The 13,880-nt window shown below is 38.0% G+C and overlaps 1 protein-coding gene across 4 annotated transcripts in view; it reads right to left on the bottom strand.

Moving 5' to 3' along the window:
• Window positions 1–13,880, bottom strand: part of Arp2 (Actin-related protein 2) — a 201,603-nt gene that overhangs the window by 187,248 nt on the left and 475 nt on the right. The gene's annotated exons all lie outside the window — the stretch shown is intronic.

The raw sequence follows: 13,880 nt of genomic DNA, 5'->3' as shown, positions 1-13,880 counted from the left end.
TCTCCCCACCACACCAAAAGCAAATGGTGATGCCTCCCCTGCTGAGAAAGTCTCACGGGGAGACACTCGCTGTTCCTGGAGAATTCATCCTGCTGTCGGCCGACACCCCCTCCCGAGGTTGAGGGAACTCACACAGAAGTTCTTGCCCTGCCATAAGACCTTCACCGACAGAACCAGCACCTACAGCCCACCGCCTTAGACTCCTGTGCTTACATCTTCGTCAGGGTGGACGCCCATCAACCGCCCTTCAGGGGGCCCCACCGAGTCATCAGGCAGGACGCCAAGGAATACCTCGACATCCATGGGTGTGAAGACTGGGTCACCATTGACAGACTGAAACCAGTATTCCTGTTGGACAGTGGAGTACATGTGGAGGCAGGCAGGCGCCCCAGAGTTCCCGCTCAGTACCTCCCCACAGACACACCCGCCCTCCAACCAAAGCGGGGTCCAGGGCAGCTCAGGGGACATATCGAGCCAACCCCAGACGTTGGTTCCACCCCACGCCCACAGTTCTCCAGGAGTAGGGGCCCACTCCAACTACCTCAGCGATTGTGTGATTCATGTTGTTTCATCCAATAATTGCTCCTCTAATTATTGTCGGGGGGCGGGGGAGAAGTATTTGTAAGGGTGTCAAATCACCTCTCCATTTTTGTGTTTCACTCCTCATATGTACATTAATCACGTCATATATTTTACTTGTTATTATTTCAGATTCTTTATGTATCTCATTGTATGCATTATTGTACAGCCTTTCAGCTGATATATATATATATACAGTATCTGCCTTTTACATGTTCTGTAACACATTATATATGTCTTCTTATGCCTGTTAACAAACACAATTTCTGTATGGACACAGCGGGGCCCTCAGGTCACCTGCTACCTTTCCGCATTATAAAAACCCGTCGAGAATAATAAAGGATCAGTTTCCACTTCTGACATTTCTTGAACCTCACACTTCTGTTATAGTACATTGAACTTCTAAGATTGCAATATCACTTGTTTTGCTTCACATGTTCTGTGCTGATTACTCTAGGTTTTAATAAACTTGAGGAAGTTCGAAGTAGTGCCTGCCTAAGCTGCGTTGTGCTGGACGAAAATCAGCACCTGGAGTTGGTGTGTTTCCATAATCAAGCATGGCTAAATATGGATCTTTACCACTATCTATTGCCTTCTTAATTAATCTCTAGGCCACTTTGATAGCAGATTCTGCTAATCCATTGGAATGTGAATGCTTAGGGCTTGCTGTTCTGTGTTCAATATCTGATTCCTTTAAAAACTTTTGAAAGTCTGAATTAGTGAACTGAAAACCACAGTCACTTATGAGTACTGAAGGGGACCCGTGCCTTGTAAAGTGCGTCTTCAATTTATGAATTACACCGTCTGTTTTGGTATTTTCTAACCTGTCAACTTCCCAAGAATTTTATTACTATAATAATCAACAGTTACTATGTAAAACTGTCCTCTAAGCACAAAGAGGTCTACACCCACTTTTTCCCATGGCCTGTCACTTAATTCATGAGACATGAGGCTCTCTTTTTGTTGAGCAATTTGATATTTATTGCAAATTTCACATCTAGATATAAAATCTTTTAATTCAGCATTCATTGATGGCCAAAATACGTTAATATCCATTATGTAAGTCAAAGTATGAAAATACTTTCAAGTTACTCAGTTCAGGCAGAATATCATCCATAACGAGAAAAGGGTGCAATTCTCTTTCAAGAGCTTTATTCAAATGTTAGGGGGTCAATACAAAGCATAACATCCCCTGTTTTCTTTGATGCAACCACCATCCTGCTTGCCCATGGAGTGGGCTTAGAGGCTCTACCCTTTGGATGACCTTTTGTCTTTCTAAGTCTGACAACTTCTGTTTAACTTTTGTCTTCAAACTAATAAATGCACGACAACTGGAAATTGCTACTGGTTTCACAGTTTCACCGGTAGTTAAATAAATACTGCCTGGTAGTTCACCAAGACCATCAGCAAAAACATCAGCATAATCAGAAAATACCGGCTACCGGTAACTTACTTTAAGTTTGCTAGCAGATGAATTAAACAAAGAACAAAGGATGAATTCTGGAACACGTGGTGGCAGAAGTCAAGGCGCAAACGTTACATCGAGTTCCTACAAAATCACTGAAATCGCAATTTAATGGAGTCTACGTTTCACCCATATGGTTCACTAATGTTGTGTTATTTCATTACAAGTTGCAATTCAATACAAACGCTAAGATGGGCATCGATTAAATTGGATAAAGAAAAACTGTAATTACCTAAGGCTTCACAGCCGATCTTACGACACAACACAAGAACACGTCAGCCCTACTCAAAGTCTAGAAGGTGAGAGGGCAAACAGACTGAGCATGGCTTGGCTTCACCAAGAAGCATCCTCTTCAGAAATTTATAGTTCAAATTTCTTAGTTTCATAACTCTAATTCATTAAATGTGCAGTGTATAGTGTATTCCTCAATAATAATAATGAAAGATATATAACAAAAGAAATAGTAATATCATTTCGAATTGGAACCATCAGTAAGTCGTCACTCTCGTCTGCTATTCCTACTGATCTCTAAACCTGGCCAGATGGAACGTTTTGTAGGCAAAATCCCTGCAGGAAGATTTTGTCAACATCCTCCCAGCCAGAGGAATCCGACAGCCATGGAAGGAAGGTTGAGAATGGCGTCTGAGAGGAGACAATGCTTGAGTCTGACTTACGGCCCAACTGGGGCTGGAGGAGTAGGACTCACTGTTGCAGTTGGCTCGCAGCACAAGCATGGTGCTGGACATTATTGCGTGCCTTACAGTGACATAACAGTGCATAAGAACAATCAGAATGTGAGTAAATCGCATAACGGTGCTCCTTTCTCTCGGTAGCATGTAGAATAAACTCCTACCCTAACTGTAAGGGTCCCTGGACTTCTCACAGTTCCTTATCGTTCCTCTTCAAGGAGTAAACGTTGGTTATACAAAACTATAGTTTGTCCTCGTCCTTGCAGGGCCAATGTCCCATTTTCTCTCGTTGGGCTAGCCACTTTTCACTTGGATCTTCCCTGTGTTCTGTCTACATTCATTTTATTCTATCTTTCGCTACTATCTTCGCCCACTGTCCCTGAATCACTATCAGTTAGTTCGTGATTGTCAATATTCACTGCCATACTTTCACGGTCATCCACGTTACTATCATTACCACTTTCAGCACTTAGTGGTTCGGTTTCATTATTCACTCCACTTGACACGGTATCACAGTTACTGTCTTCCTGTCTGTCATCTACTTCCAACATCATAATGTGCTCGATTGGCATGTCATTCTTCACCTTCACACAGGACTTTCGCAGATCAGACGACATTATCCTCTTCGGAGTAAAGTTGTATAATCCTTCTAAGGGGCCAGAATTTCCGACAGCGATCGGTCTTCTTCACTAAGTTGACATCATCGCATGAGTGGAGTCGGCGCACCAGGACCGAAATCATGATGTTGGCGTAGAGCCTGTAGGCATTCAGTGCTCCAACGTAGCCAAAAGGCGTAAAGTGTCAACTAGCTTCCTTGTTGTGAAGGTATCAGGCATACTTTCATTCGGGGCTGTGGCAAGCAGCAACTGGATGGTCCTACCTCGTAGGAGAAGCGACGGATGGATGGATGTATGATATTTAGGGCAAAAGTCCAGGCACTGGGACCAAGAAGGCCATTCAGAGCCGTAATGAAGAGACAATAAATTTAAGGTAAATTAATTCATAAATTAATGAAGGGAATGATTAATAAATAAAATGAAGTGATGTGACCAGTAAATAAAGATATGAAGTTCAGTGAATGATGTGATATACTCTATACATAATAAAAAATTCAATGTCATTAAAATTCTGTGATGTAATAAATATATTAGGGGAAAAAATTAAATATCGATAAAAATTTTATACACTTTAAAAAAATAGCAGAAATATCTGCTTCATCTCCCAAAATATCAGAGAGGGATTTATACTGGAAATTTCCTTCTCTTTGGTTAAAATATCTGGAGCAGACCACCAGAATGTGCTCCACTGCTAGTGTTTCGTCACAGTAAGCTGACTCTGGAGGGCTGCTTCCTTCTAAAATAAACTGATGGGTTAAACGAATGTGCCCAATCCTTAATCAAGTTAAAATAACCTCTGTTCGTCTGTCACGAAGAGAAGTCCATCTTTGATTTATCTGTATAGATCTTTGTAAAATTAGCATGGGTAACGTCGTGCTCTAAGAATTTTCCCCTAATCTCTTCTTCAGTGCAGTCCTTTTTGTTAAACAATTTCTTACATACTAATGCTTCTGGAATAAGCCATGGAGGATTTACAAGATATTCTACTTCCAGGACTTTCTGGGATTTAAGATTATTCCTAACATCCTCATTCAGTCGATTTTGGAATGGTTTAGAAACTCTTGCACAAGAAAAATTTCGAGAGCCTGTTTCCTTCAGTACTTGAAAGGTGAGATTTTTGGGAGCACTTTTTATTCTTGCCTTCTTAGATCAAGGGGAAAATGATCTGTATCAACGTATATGCTTTCAACAAGCAAAGTTCTAAAAGCCACTGAGCATATTCCCAATCCCATGTCGTGTTACAACATCCAGTTCCTTTAGCTTGGTTTTACAAACCGAGAACCTCATCCTCGCGGGCCGCGGGGTGTCACCACAATAAGTGAGAGGGTGGTTGTTGACGACACACTCTGCCTCTTTAACTAGTGTTCTTGCCTGTTCCTCGTTGAGCAAGGGTCCTATCGAGTACGACTGCCAGGGTACGCTTCGTCACCCAATTAGTCTCTCAACATTCCACCCTTAAATTCCCATCATATCCCTCTTTCTCTCAAGCACGACTGAGTCACGTCCTCATCGCAGAGATAGGCTAACAAGGGTTTATGGACTAAATACACCATTGCCTCAATGCACCAACACTAGTCTGAATGCACCGAGTACCTGGTCCCAATGCTCCACTTCCTAACTTAAGTGCATTTTTCCTTGTGGTCCCAATGCACTAAATTCACATAACACTTGCCCTTTGGGGAACTATATAGGTATCTATAATCACTTCAGGATTATTTTCCTTGATATGGTGAATCATTTACCAAGTATGAATGCAGTAAGAATATTACAAAACCAACAAATACATTATGATATGAGAAGAAGATTAAAATTAACCAATTAAAATGCATTATTCCTTATGGTCCTAATGCACCAACTTAATTCACTTTAAGACCTACTCTTTGGGTAACTATATGTATTCACTTTGCAGGATTATTTTCTTTGATAAACTGAATTATTTTAAAAAGTCTGAATAAAAATAGAATATTATAAAACCAACAAACACATGCTATGAGTAGTAGTTTAAAACTTTACTACCTTGCTAGGTAGTTACCTCTTAATGTAAACTACAAACCTAACCGTTTCTGAATAAAAATAGAATATTACAAAACCAACAAGACACTTTTAAGACTTCTGCCAGAAAAATTCATACCCTATAGACTAAGCTCGAGTATATAAAATAAAATAAATATTGATATCAAATATGATAAAAAGGATGAATGATATAAAAGCTTTAGTAGAGAAACAAGACTTGCCATTCTTTAAATTACTTAACTACTTTTAACAAGTTAAAAACTTTGAGATTTAACCAGTTTCTAGTTAGAATAACAAAAACTTGATGATACCAGATCAACCAGACAACAAGTGCATTTCTATGCAGTGTGGTGCATACCGACTATTTACAAAATGGTGCATTCAGACTAAGTGGTTGGTGCTTTAGACCAGGCTGGTGGTGCTTTCGGTCTGGCGCATTTTGTCTAGCTTCCCTAACAAGTTGCTTGCAGACTTGAAGGTGGCGTGTTCTCCGAATAGTTAGTTGCTGGGGCGCCGTGACAGGCGGCAAATCTACAAGGACACAGGATAAAAGCAAAACCACCGAGAGACAAGGCCTGTTCGATGTATTGTGACGAAAGCAACGGTAGTCCGAGTCGCTAGCACCGACTACGTTCCTAGATGAAGGAAATGTACACAAAACGTCACCAAAATAGACAATTTGTTGCTTGCCAGTTATGGTAATTAGTTAATTTACTAATTTTTTGGTCTAAACTAATTTGTGTACACCAAATAATATTAACTCGAAATACAGGTCGAGAGATTAATATAAAATACTGAACCAAACGAATTTATTGTTACAATATAGTATACACCGAAGTACAAACATGTTTATCATTGTATTAAAAATGTTTATACATAGTGTTAACGTCAAATTACAAGACGGCAGTGCATTGGTTTACTCTACTATATGTGAATGAAATACCTTAATTATTGTCTTTTAAATGCAGCTATTATTTGGTAGTTGAAGTTTCTAGCTTTCTCTTTTTATTCTATTATTTTTACATACACCTATTATTTGGTAGTTGAAGTTTTTAACTTTCTCTTTTTGTTCAACTTTTTGTTAGCTACAATATAGTTATTTTCCTGGGAACAATAATTATTCAATAAAACGTTAGAAACCAATACTATTAATTTTGCTATTTTTTTCTGTACAGTGACCTTCATTACTTATTGGAGTAGCATATTTATTATTTAACCTTTGACCTTTATATGGGGATTTTACATTCATTATTGTCCATCAAATGTAACGTTAAAAAAATTACATAATCTGCAACTTCTGAAGAAAAAGGGAAACAGTGATTTTTTCCAAGAGTTAGTAAAGCTTGAATGAGATACTCATTGAATATTTGTAAAGCTAAATGAACACTTTGTTTCTCAAAGGTGAGTCAGGAGAATGCTTTTCATGACAGTTTATAAAAATGTTTCAAGAGTAAACCATCTTCTGTCTCATGAAGTTTTTTCAGAGCTGAATGGTGCACAATGAATTTCATTTTCTAAAATATGATTTCCATCAAAGGAGAACCGTGGGAACTTCATTGTTTTATTTGTATCTTTCTGGCCAACCCAATTATTCCCGGTAGCCTACATCTCAACAAGTGTACTGAATTTCCGCCTTTATAATCAAAACATGATTTCAAGTGAGTTTCAGCCACCGTCAGTAGCACTGTTTTGTAATTGGATAGTAATGATTTACATTTATTCTTAATGTACAGTCAGCTTCACGGGAGTTGAGATGAATTACCACCGATGGAGAAGTATGGTAACTCTCTGAAGTAGTAGCAGTTCCTGGATATGCATTTTATGAATCCTTGCGCTTAGACGTTTTGTAAGAAGGCTCTGATTGGTAATATCTTCTCTGATTTCTACATATAGTTATAGCATATTAGTTCCGCTGATTTTATGAGATATAGCTACCAAAATACGTAATTAACATGATTACTGAACATTTCTTTCATTCTGCATGTAAAATGAAAAATCACAGCTCGGTGAATAACATCCTGAAAGTCGTTATAATGAATTTGTAAAGTAATTATGTGTGCGTGTGAAGGGAAAAAAGTTCTCATTTCGCTCGTTATAGCATATTCCAAACGTATAAATTAGGATTTTGACTGCCTTTCACATCCTTATGACCCAGTCGACAGTGCTTTTGCGAGTTGGCTTGGCCTTCTTTGCGAACGGTTAGTGCACACCATTCCACGATAAAATTTTCACTGCATTTTCAGTAAAGGCAGTCACAGGATGAGGATCTGTTGTTATATGGAAACCGTAACTGGAATAACACCACCCGGAGTATAGTTGATCTACCATTATAATACTAATGATAAAATATGATTATCATCATCCACTAACGGACCCCAACGATTGTTAAACGCTTTTGCTTCCCGAGAGAAATTTATTTGTTTCTAACAAGACACTTATTTCGTGGTGAATCGTTACTGCTAATCATAACTATTTTAGATTATATAGCACGAAATGTTCGAGTGCATAATTATAAAGCACTGTAAATGTGGGAAGAATGTAGGGTAGAATCGCCTATCTCGCCATTGCTTTGTAAACTATTACGTTCTTTCATTATGGTTGTAGAGATCTGATGTAAAAAGTAACATGTATTTCTTTATAGAAGAAAGTGATTTGATAATAAAATTATATCTTTCCAATCGTGCCAATCTTTCTTCAATCAAGACTTCAAGGAACAGTTATGTGCTCTCACATGAAGTTGTTACCTTTATTCATGCACTTCTTTTTTCTGGTCTTTTATTGGTGATAAACGTTTTGATGTATTACATTGTTTTCACATGCTTACAACTTTCATTCTACGGTATGTTGTATTTTGGGTTACAAGATTTTACCAAGATCCCTTACTAATTCCTAACTTCCTCTTTTTAAGCCCACCCCCCTTTTTTTTTAATAACGGTCATGTGATTACTGTGCATTGGGATTTCATCTGGAAATATTAGGATTCAAGAAATATATTTTTAATTTTTTAGTGCACAAGATGCTTCACCATACACCCGTAAAATGTTTTTTCCATATGCAAATGAAGTTTGGAGCCCATCAGAATATCACTACCAAATCATGTCGTGGAAAACAACGTATATGAACGTATTGAATTAAAATCACTTTCCAAAACATAAATTTCTATTTGATTTGTTTACGGATATAATTCTTGTTTACCGATACATTTCTATGTCCTTTGCAATTTAGAATATGAATATCAACAGTTTTCTGTCACCATATTTCTTATCTTTTGTTCTCGTATTTGTAGAACCTAGTCATAAAGAAGCCATTCATAAATACTTCTTGTTCTTAGATGTTGATGTGAATATGGGAAAATCAAATACATCTGATGGACATTTTATGAAAAGAAACCTTTTTATTAAACAAAGAAAAAAACATTTATTGATTATTACAGGTGGCAGTTACCCCCAGCATTAATATCGAGACCAGCCACCGTTCTGCTCTACCACGCTGCAAAGTCGCTCTGGGATGGATGCAATATGGTTGTAGATGACCTGTGGCGCCCTCCTTAAAACTTCCCACTCGTTCTGCATATGGCGCATGAGCTGTTGCGATGTTCTTTCTTCTGCAGGCTCCCATGCATTTACGATATTGGCCCACACATTTTCTATGGGGTTCAGATTACAACTACGGCTCGGCAAGTCAAGAACATCGATGTGACGTTGTTCCAGAAACCACCGGTTCACCACTCTGGCCTTGTTTATAGGACAATTGTCCTGCATAAATATTATCCTCTTTGGATAGGGCAAGGCATACTGACGAACAGAAGGCGGCATTACTTCTTCGAGGATCTCGATATATTGGTCTGCCATAAATCTACCCTCTATCTGGGTCATCTCCCCAACTCCATGAAGAAAGATCCAGCCCCAAACATTCGCCGTTACACAGCCGCTTCGTGCTTCTTCGTAAATGTTGTCCCTGTTATCTCTGTTAAAAGAAAAGTAAAATATAAATTATGTTTTCTTGAAAGGTTTATAAGAAAAGTTCATATTCATGTTTATGATTTTTAAGCTCTTAGACGCAATTTCAAACAATTGCTTAATTATTCTGAACATGACCAGTTGTTTAGAGTACAAAATAGTATCTAAAATCTCATCGGGGGTAATTACAGACAGGTGAAGAGTTTGTAGTGCTGCAATCCAGGTGAGAGGGAGGAGTAGAGGAAGAGGTGGGCCGAAATGAGGTTGGAGGTGAAATTTTAGTGGACTATATTAATACATTATATAATAAAAAAAAAGCTCAAATGTATTAACTAACAAAATTTAGTATAGACCTATAAAGCAGGGAAACAGAAAATCATGTAGACCTGCTGAAATAAGTTCTAAGTCATCTAGCACTCAATGATTACATAGTTATGCCTCCAAAATTTATACAGCAATGAATAAAACACTAAAAACTGTGTATTTTACCTGGTGTTGTTTCTTCTCCAGCAATGAATTTTACCGTGGGACGTTGACGCAAATGTTTTCTCATCGGAGAAAATAACTCTAGACCAGTAGTCCAATCCTTCGTCTAAGTACAGTATTGCTGGGAAAATTGCAGTCGAAGCTGGCGATGTCTGTCGGTTAACTTCTGTTTTTTGGCTGGTGTCCTATGATGAATTTCATTCTCATGTAATCGGCATCTGATCGAACTGGCCGACACAGGGAGCTGCAGCCTACCCCTTGTGGTGACTACATTGGTAAATGGGTGTGTCAGCACGTCTTCTACAATTCTTTGGTCCTTGGCTGCCGTGGTTATCCTTGACGGACCTGGTCTAGGCCGATCTTCAACAGTATGCTCCTCCTGCCACCTCTTGAGCCAGCAATAAACAGTGGCTCTGGAAAGTCCAATCTCTGCTGCAATTTCCGTCGGGGACACACCACTTTCGCTCGTTCCGACAATCATCCCCCGCGAAGTGATGTTTTCATTGTGTCTTTCCATTCCGTGATCTAGATTCAAATGGCTCAGCTTTTACCCGTGATTACCAGCTCATCTCCGTTATAAAACAAGTTCACTCCCTATGAGACTGAACTATCTAATCTGAAGTAATATAATTCATCGATAAGTTATTTGTTATCTAAGTAACATAAAACTTATCTGAATGATATAACATTATCATAAGACACCTAAATAACCTGAACATCATAACACCCAGTAACAAGATCGCTCCTTAATTCCCTAGTTAAACAATACCCCCTCACCTAGAAAGGAAGAAACAAACATCTCAGACACAGTTACCATTGGTTATAATCATACACTCGAATATCTTGCTCATCACATTTTGAAATATCACCTTTTTGTATTTTGGTTGATATAATTTTTCCTAGGCATTCATTCAAAAATATTTTTGTATTTTTTTTTATTTGTAACAAAAGACAAATTGTATTATCTGGTGAAATGCTGCCTGATGACAATTTGAAGTTGGCTAGTTGTAGTACTATTATCATTATTATCAGATACACTAGAGTTTGGCTCATTATGGTTGTTTCTAGATAACAACCTCTAATAACCTCACGATAGCGGACAAACCCTTCGCAAAGACGGTCTATCCAACTCGCAAACGCATAGCCGATTTTGCCGTAAGGATGGGAATGGCAGTCAAAATCCTATCATTTATACGTTTAGAATATGCTATTACTTTACAAATTCAATACAACGAATTTCAGGATGTTATTCACCGAGCTGTGATTTTTCATTTTACATGCAGAATGAGAGAATATGTTCAGTAATCATGTTAATTACGTATTTTGGTAGCTATATCTCATGAAATCAGCGAAACGAATATGCTATAACTATATGTAGAAATCAGAGAAGAGTTTACCAATCAGCGCCTTCCTTACAAAACGTCTATGCACAAGGATTCATAAACTGCATATCCAGGAATTACTACTACTTCAGAGAGTTACCATATTTCTCCATCGGTGGTAATTCATCTCAACTCCCGTGAAGCTAACTGTACATCAGCATCAGAAAATGAGAGTCATTTTGTTCTGTCGCTGGGGTAAACTGTTTGGAGACACACTTCCGATGGTAGAGTACCTCGGCAATATTAGGAATTTCTTATCTCTCAAGAGTCTATAACTTTGAGGGGAACAATTACATAAAGAAGACAATATTACCAGCTCTGATGAATAATCAAATTTCTTCAGTCATTAACTGTAGTTGTTCAAATATGAATTTCAGCATAGGCAAGTGTTTGACTGATCATCAAAAATTATTGCCAAATATTAAATCACAAATTTTCTAACAGCAATGCTATTGCAGGTTTTAGAAATACACTCAGCAACGTCAGCTCTCTGCAAGTTATTCAATATCTACTCAATGATATTCGTATCACGAACCTCTGTAGGAATCTTTAAATCTCCTAAGTGACGTACTTCAGAAACATGAACAAACGCATGTACTGTGCAGTTTGCATTCACTGTAGGTAGGGTATTGTGTTGTACAGTTTGCTATTTCATAAATCTGTACTCAACTGTTACCTGTGGAAGAGGAAAGATGGTCTTTTAATATTTGTCTGAAATGTATATATGAGCATTAAAACATAGTAATGCCATGAGGTTAGGTTAGTTACTGCCATCCCTTCTGTTTTGTACCTGTAATCGTAGAATACTAGGCCAGTCTAATTTTATTCACCTTAACCAAACTAGTCCAATAAGGTTTGTCCCTTACCTTTGACTACTGACAACAAACCTTTGACTACTGACAATGGTAACTTGCCTATTCCCTGATCACTATACTGTACATCCATTTGTGATGAACCTATAACTTCTATGTCTGTGCCATTTCCAAAGCTCTTCCGGAGTCCTGCAATAGTTGTTGCTTGACATAGGCTACACTGGGAGTTCTGTGACATAGGCTACATTGGGAGTTGTTTGACATAGGGTACACTGGGAGTTCTTTAACAGGTTAATGTTCATTTCCGGTCCGAACATCCCTACTCGATTTTTTACTATTTCTCTTGAATCTTCATAAAAAAATTAAGAAAAAGCTCTATATACAGAATTCTTGCAAACTAATATTTATCACAATAAAAAATAAATTTATGTAAATAATTGAGGATTTTTTAGGATTTTTTCTAAGCTTCAATTTCATCTTACTCATAACTTCAACAGCTCCCGTGAGTGCGTTTGTACATAAGAACCTGCCAGCCATGGACATGCCCATGCATTTCACCCAATTATCTATCATTACGTCACACTGTTTTAATGTGATTGGCAAACGTCATTTGCGTAGGCATTCTGTCAACTCGGAATTTGAAATTCTTGGGGCGCCTCATCAGATGAACCAAGTTAAAACATTTATTCTTTGTAATAGGCCTCTTTTTGAATACGATTGAAATCACCCAACAATAAACCGGTTTTCATTAGGATCTTACTTCAGAACCAATGAAAACAAGTCATTTATTTCAATATGACAAAGCCTTATCTTTTTTTACGAAGTCACGGAGTTCTTCCAAGTTCTGTTACTTGCCCGAAGTGTTCCAAGCCCTGTACTTTAAGATCAGGTAAGAATTTGTGGTGCTGTAATAGTAGTGTTTCTCTCCCAAATTCAAAAAACAAAACGTTTGTGGCTATACTCTTAGTGACTTTAAGGGAATTTATCTTGAAAGAATTCATTTTCCTCCATAGAAGTTAGTTTTATTATATGTGAGTGGCTCTCAAAAACGTAATATACACAATATGAAACTGTAACCTACAGTTTTGAAAAGAGCTCATCAAATTACGAGTTACAAGATAAGACAATCACACAAACCCCTCCATAGCTAACACAGCAAAATTGTAACCAGTCAACACCCCTAGGTTACATGGTGTTATTTTTTTTGGCAGCTTGTAAAATTTTACCGGCTATTGGATGTTCTGCAAGTTACGTAAGCCTACGTGGTAGCCTACTCTGATCTGGGCAAGGCAAACATTTTTTCGATGTTTTCTTAGCATTTTCAATTATTCCATTCTAGTTTTCTGCCAGAATTGACAACGAATGATTTCCGTTTGAAATCTTGAATGGGACGATTGAAAACAGCAAGCGAACAGTCGAAAAAAAAAATGTTTGTCATGTGGAATTGGAGTTTGGACTGGAAACGAACTTTTACCCTTTACCATAGGCTATACTGGGAGTTCTGTGACATAGGCTACATTGGGAGTTCTGTGTTAAGTCTAGTTTATATGAATTCATACTAAAATTCAATCTAGGTTAATCCAGTCTTTCTTTATTCGCTTTACCTTGCTGCTCACAACACCTATCTAAATCCCTTTTCCTGGCTACAGAATTCTTAGGCTATATCTGACAGTAGGCTATACTAGGCTATACTTGCACAGGCCTAGCTTATGTTACCTTATCGGACAAACCTAATTGTATGTTTGTTTGCACTCCCGACATGGAGTAGCCTGGTTTCAGTGTGATGAATACAGACCTTATATTGCAGTCTAGAGTTACCCTGATGTGGAATGGAATGGAACATGAAACTGAGGAATCCGAGGGATTATTATTCAGCGC

Source organism: Macrobrachium rosenbergii, chromosome 3, assembly GCF_040412425.1.
Source record: "Macrobrachium rosenbergii isolate ZJJX-2024 chromosome 3, ASM4041242v1, whole genome shotgun sequence".
In the NCBI taxonomy this organism is placed as follows: Eukaryota; Metazoa; Arthropoda; class Malacostraca; order Decapoda; family Palaemonidae; genus Macrobrachium; species Macrobrachium rosenbergii.
The sequence above is the reverse complement of the archived record's forward strand: the minus strand, read 5'-3'. Positions and strand labels throughout refer to the sequence as shown.